The following is a 6,375-nucleotide window of genomic DNA, read 5'->3' as shown; positions in this document are numbered from 1 at the left end:
ATTGCATATTTAATACCAATACTCTGATACCGTAAAACTGTCTAAAGCTTTCCATATTGCATATTAAGTACCAATACTCTGATACCGTAAAAATGTCTAAAGCTTTCCATATTGCATATTAAGTACCAATACTCTGATACCGTAAAAATGTCTAAAGCTTTCCATATTGCATATTAAGTACCAATACTTTGATATTGGTACTTAATTGGTAAATATTGGTATATTTCGAGTCTACTCGAACGCTTCGGGCATTTAACTTTTTTCTTCTATATAATAAGAATGCAAGACTGCTTCAGCAGCTGTAGTTTAACTTCTTTGTATTAAAATATGACTACGAGAGAGATAATTAGCTTTCACTTTAGCAATATAAGAACAATTACTAGGCCTACTGAGGCCATGTTTTTCATCTTTTTGGAACAAATTTCGAACTCTGTTGAGATATAATAAGAACGTTTGTTATGACCGAATTTAATGAAATTTGACAAACCAATCGGCTTGATCGGTCATAAAGTTTCACCTCAGCCATTTCAGGAATATGCTCCACCATAAGGCGGCCATTTGTGTTAACGATCCTGAAATATTTCAAATTAGCTGAGATATCATTGGAAAAAATATTCTGGCAGAGTTTCATGAAGATTAAACAAAAAACATGACCTCACGATCGTTACCACGTTTTCACTACAGTCATTTTAGGGTAACTGCCCGCCTCTAAATGTTTTTCAGCTCACAAGAACACTTTGCTGAAGTGAATATTACTGTTTTTCTGACAAATGTGGCTAGCATGTTTAAACCGTGTGGATCGTCATTACTTTTAGAACGAAAATAATGTCTTGTTATAGTGCAAGTTTCTTTTGACTTGTTACTTTTCGAAAGTTTCCGGAATATAACTATTTTTCTTTAAACATCCTTCATGGCGTCCGAGCTGGGTTTTTTTTTCGAAATACTATTTAGAGAAGATACCAGTTTGTTAAGAATAGTTATTAAATAAAAAAAGATCATACAAACGAGTTAACGCGTGCCGTCATACGCACCTGCAAAGTTTAGACTGCTCCCACTGGTTGGCAAACAGAGTTGGAATTCATATAAGCGCATATAGAGAAGGTTGACATAATAATCGTTTTTATTGATAATCATGAACTGTATCAAATATAATTTTACTATTTATGTCTGAATAAAACATTAGCATGCGTGGAAGTTCATTTTTGGAACGATTATATTGTTGAAATTATTTATTTTTACTAAAAACGAGCTCTGGAGTGGAGCGTACACTATCGACGAGCTCGATATGTGGTTACCACAAAAATCTTTACTAAACGCATTTTCACGTCCACTTAGATACAAAATTTTAGAAATGGAAATTCTTTTAGAATAAATTAAATTTAATGAAATAACACAAATAAGGATGAAAACAAACAACAAATAGATCGCTTTTTGTTCGCAACATATAGTAACTGATTTTAACCTTAATATATCTGTACAAACTTGCCTTGTTACCCAACAAATAAATTCATAAATCTAATTGTTTTATTTAATTTTGCACACCAATTTTGACACTTTTGTTTCAGCATTTCTAACCTGGTGTTTAATTGCACCGTTGTTCGTCACAAGCATATTATCTCGTTATGATCGGAGACTGCCCAGACAATTACACAGAAAACATGCCGGTGTCATAAACATAGGGACCTATACTTTAATTGGGTCCTTGCATAGACCGCATGTGGCAGACTTTATGATACCTCCATGTCATCTATTGGCATATTGAGCAGTCATATTGAGCAAGCCAAATATTAAAGCCGAAATACGTAATTTTTGCTTTAATAAATAATTTAACATATTAAAAAAGAAGATATTTGTGCGAAACGAATTAACAGGAACATGTGCATTTATATGTTAGCCAGTTTAATCATAATTATACAGTGATTTATAACTTTAAATTTAAAATATTGTTCAATATTTAACGATTGTAATGTATTCCGTTTTGTATGGCTTTGTTTTATAATTGATTAAATGCGCCTCTTATAATGCACTTTTGATCGCTGATGAGCAATAACAATATCCACACCGTTTATAGTTATAATCAAAGTAATATATGTTTTATAAGTTTTGAAATATCAATTTTTAAAGTCTTACTATAAAAAAGAATACGTCTTATTTATTGTTTTGTTGTGTGGTATTGTTAGTATTTAGTCTTCCGACCACGTTTACTCTGATGCAAATAACTAATTTGTATTTTTATAAAGAGGAAATTATATATATGAATATACATTTATTGGTACTAAATATGGTATACTTGCACTATTGTTTAAGAGTTGTAATGTTTGTTTCGGATTTTTTTCGTTTAATTGACTAAACAAAAGCCCTTTATACATGTTTTAATTGACTGTAACCAGTGTTTTTGCCAACCAGTCAGTGCGCATGCGCGGAAAATTCCGAATGTAAACAATAACAATTATCTCGTCTATTGCAAATAACAAAACATACCAAAATATTATGTTTTAAAAAGAAGTGATATAGTTGACACGTGTTCGTAATTTCATTTAATCGTTCCTCAACAAGTTGTAACTCTGTTGCTCTGGTCTCCTTCCTACCATTGAGTAATTAAATGGTAATTAAATTGTTAAATTTGAGTTGCAATGCTACTTATACATACATTTTATTTACAAATATCTGTATAAAGAATATTGCTGGGCCAAGTGTGAGGTTGAGCACTCTAAAACCGGTTAAAAACCCCAATGCTTTGCATTGACCGTTCCAAGGCGGTGACCCAAGCTTTATTCTTCTATGTGTGTATGTTGTTTCGTATTGTGCTGTTTCGTACTGTTTTGACAGTTGGTCACTTGCCTTACATAAAGGACGAACTAATTGTTTATAATGAAAATGCAATACTGCTCCAGCAGCTGGAGTTTCACTTGTGTATATTGATAGATAAAAACAAGGAAGTTGGTACAATTTGAACTGTGTTATTAAGTATAGAAGACATGTTTAAGACATCACGATAGATCCACATGCACAGATTGCCAAAATGAGAATTTTCAGATTGTCACAGGATAAACCAACAAATAATCTATATAAATCTGTGAGCGAAATAATTCAACCGACGAAGACTCATACTGAAAATACATGTTCGTCTGCGAAACTTATTCGTTAGAAAATGATTACATTATAAAGCGTTACAAACTTTAGAAAGTTATGTTGTTATCGTTATATTTTGCGATAATACGTGGATGCCTTATATGAAGTAAAAAAAGCATTTTGACCTGTAGTAACCCGGATAGCCTTTTATTACAGGGGTAAGCGTTTACAAACCAGGGCAGGTTAACTTGTGCACCATTGTTTGGCTTGAGTTTCATGAAGATTGAACACACAATATGACCTCACGAGCGATACCATGGTTTCATATATGTCATTTAAGGGAAACTGACATCCATCCCCTCAATGTATATGTTGTTCAGCTCACCAAAACACGTTCTAAACAAGGCCGATAAATCATAACACAAAATGGTCTGATGAGGCTCTATAAAGATTTGACTAAAATGCGATTTCTAGAGTGTTAAAGAGGATTCACTTGAGACATATTATGAGAACTGCAAAATTTCGTTGCTGTCAAGTTTTGTAACGAACCGTCAACATTGAAAAAAACTTATTCGAGCAATAACCTCGTTTTATGAAGATTGGACTAAAAATATGATGTCTTGAGCGTAAACAATGTTTCACTATATGCATATAATGGAAACCGCCCCGCCACTGCATTTCAACGCACCAGCTATCATAACATCTAATTATCAGAGATGATTTCATGAACGAGATGATTTGACTACATACACGACCTCTTGTGTTCAAAAAGGTTTCGCAATCGCTATATAAATTTTTTTTTTACATCCCCATGGAGCCCATGTTACTAAACATGTTTGTTATCTCAGCTGAGAAATAATTTAAACACATATATTACCAACTTGCATGAAGATTTAACTTAACATGTAACTTCTAGATCGTTAACAGGGTTGCCTAAGCGTCGTATCAGGAAAACTACCCACCACCTGGCTGCCATGTTTTTCAACGGATCGGAATTTTAGAACTCGGCAAAGATATCATAACATCACATTTGTTTACCATGTGTCATGAATGCACTGAACATGTTTCCTCTAGTGTTAACACACATTCATTATATCCGTTAAATGACATCTGCCCCATTCCCTGGCGGCCACGATTATCAACGAACCGAAACAATTTTCAAACTTAGCAGAGTTATCATTAGAAGCAATCTTCTGATTGCGTTTATGACGATTGGACTAAACGTGAGACTTATAGAGCATTGTCAAGGCTTTAATATAGCCATGTAAGAAGAGTGTCCCGCCTCCTGGCGCCCATGTTTTTTTCAACGGGCCAGAACCATAATCAAACTTGGCCGTGATATCATACAGGGCCAGAACCATAATCAAACTTGGCCGAGATATCATACATTCAAGGCGGGCCAGAACCATAATCAAACTCGGCCGAGATATCATACAGGGCCAGAACCATAATCAAACTTGGCCGAGATATCATACAGGGCCAGAACCATAATCAAACTTGGCCGAGATATCATACAGGGCCAGAACCATAATCAAACTTGTCCGAGATATCATACATTCAAGGCGGGCCAGAACCATAATCAATCTTGGCCGAAATATCATACAGGGCCAGAACCATGATCAAACTTGGCCGAGATATCATACATTCAAGGTTCTGAGTAAGCTTATGAAGATAAGACTTAAAATGTTGACAAGGTTTTTGCATCGCCATATAAAGAAAACTGCCCCGCCCCTGGTGGCCTTGTTTTTCCTCAGACATATACCATTTTGCAATACGGCGAAGATATCAAGAGTGCAGGATCAACGGGGTTAGCAGTGGTTTAAACACGGTCTGGACTTAATGTTAACCCACCGTTAAGATTTTCAATTTGCAAATATTTTTGGAATACATTTGCGAAATTATTTAGTGGTTAAAAGAAAGTTGTTCATGCAGTTAGTACCGATTGAATAAAACATCCTAGAATGGGTCTGAAATCGGTGCACACATTTCACGTTGCGTGCAGCATAACCGTGTACATAAATGCGGTACACTTAAAAAATTGGCCAATGACACAGGCGTATTAAATAAATTAATTATTACGTATTCACACTGCCATACGCAGCATAAAAACTGCATGTTATGCACTTGATGAAATTCTTAAGAAAAATTGTTATTTAAAATGTCATAATAAACAAAACTGCACGTTTACTACCAAAAACGTTTAATTGTTTGTGAACCCCATTAAATCACGTGGTCGAGCACCCAGTATCATAACAACACATATCCGACCAATGGGCATTAATATTTGACTTAACTTTTGATAAATAAAGTGTAAACATGGTTTTAATTTTATCATATAACGTAAACTGCATGGCCTCTTTACGGCCGTATTGTTAAACAAACAAAATACTTTTCAAACTGAACTGAGATGTAATTAAAACTTATGTTTTGACAAAGATTTATGAAGATTGCACATACATGTGACTTTTATGATGTAAACACACTTGTTTTTTTGAATTTTAAACAGTGGACTAGTTTTTTTTACATCAGATGGCCTAGTTTGTATATTGGCCGACAGCATTGGGATAAAAATGCGTGTGCTCAGAAAAGATAAACACAAACAACACAGTACCTGAGGTGTTTTACGGTTTGGTCATATTGTTCTTGTTTTTTCATGATAAGAAAAATGTCCGTTCATCACAGACTAGAACTGAATATGTAGGTCTAAATCTAAACTGAAAGTTTATGACTGCAAATAGTAGGGATAACATGCACTACAATAGTGCCGTAAATACTATGGAAACGTTCTTCTAAGCCGGTCAATTATTTTTGCAACATTAATTTTATATTTAAAGTATTTTGTTTCCTACAAATTACCACACAATAGGAGAGAACATAATTGAGAAACATAAAATCATTATAATAGTGGATTTATAGTGTACTATGTTTTTTACTGACGACTATTCGAATAATCGTGTTATGTTGCTTGAGATATGATTGTTTGCGATTTTCATGGTTCAAAACGATAATTGTCCCCAAACAAAACGCACCAGTATGTTAAATACGAAAAGCAAACCACATCACTGCGTGGGGCTAATCGGTTTCTCTAATGATTCTAATGAATGACGGCACGTTCACATATGTTTAAAAATAAATATTGTGTTAACTTAGTACTGTATACAAGAAGTAAAAGTCATGCTCTTTGTTTGATATATCATATGTCAATGGACCGCTTAAAAAGTGTCTAATACGCTAATTCCGTAAAATCAGGAAACATTTTATCGGAATGCAATCAATACAAAAATATAGCATTATATTTTGCCT

At 34.1% G+C, this 6,375-nt stretch overlaps 1 protein-coding gene across 3 annotated transcripts in view; it reads right to left on the bottom strand.

Annotated features, from left to right (window-relative positions):
* LOC127846695 (NLR family CARD domain-containing protein 4-like) overlaps positions 1 to 6,375 on the bottom strand; it is a 755,110-nt gene that overhangs the window by 483,438 nt on the left and 265,297 nt on the right. The window lies entirely within an intron of this gene.

This window comes from Dreissena polymorpha, chromosome 9 (genome assembly GCF_020536995.1).
Source record: "Dreissena polymorpha isolate Duluth1 chromosome 9, UMN_Dpol_1.0, whole genome shotgun sequence".
In the NCBI taxonomy this organism is placed as follows: Eukaryota; Metazoa; Mollusca; class Bivalvia; order Myida; family Dreissenidae; genus Dreissena; species Dreissena polymorpha.
This window is presented reverse-complemented; position numbering and strand designations above follow the sequence as displayed.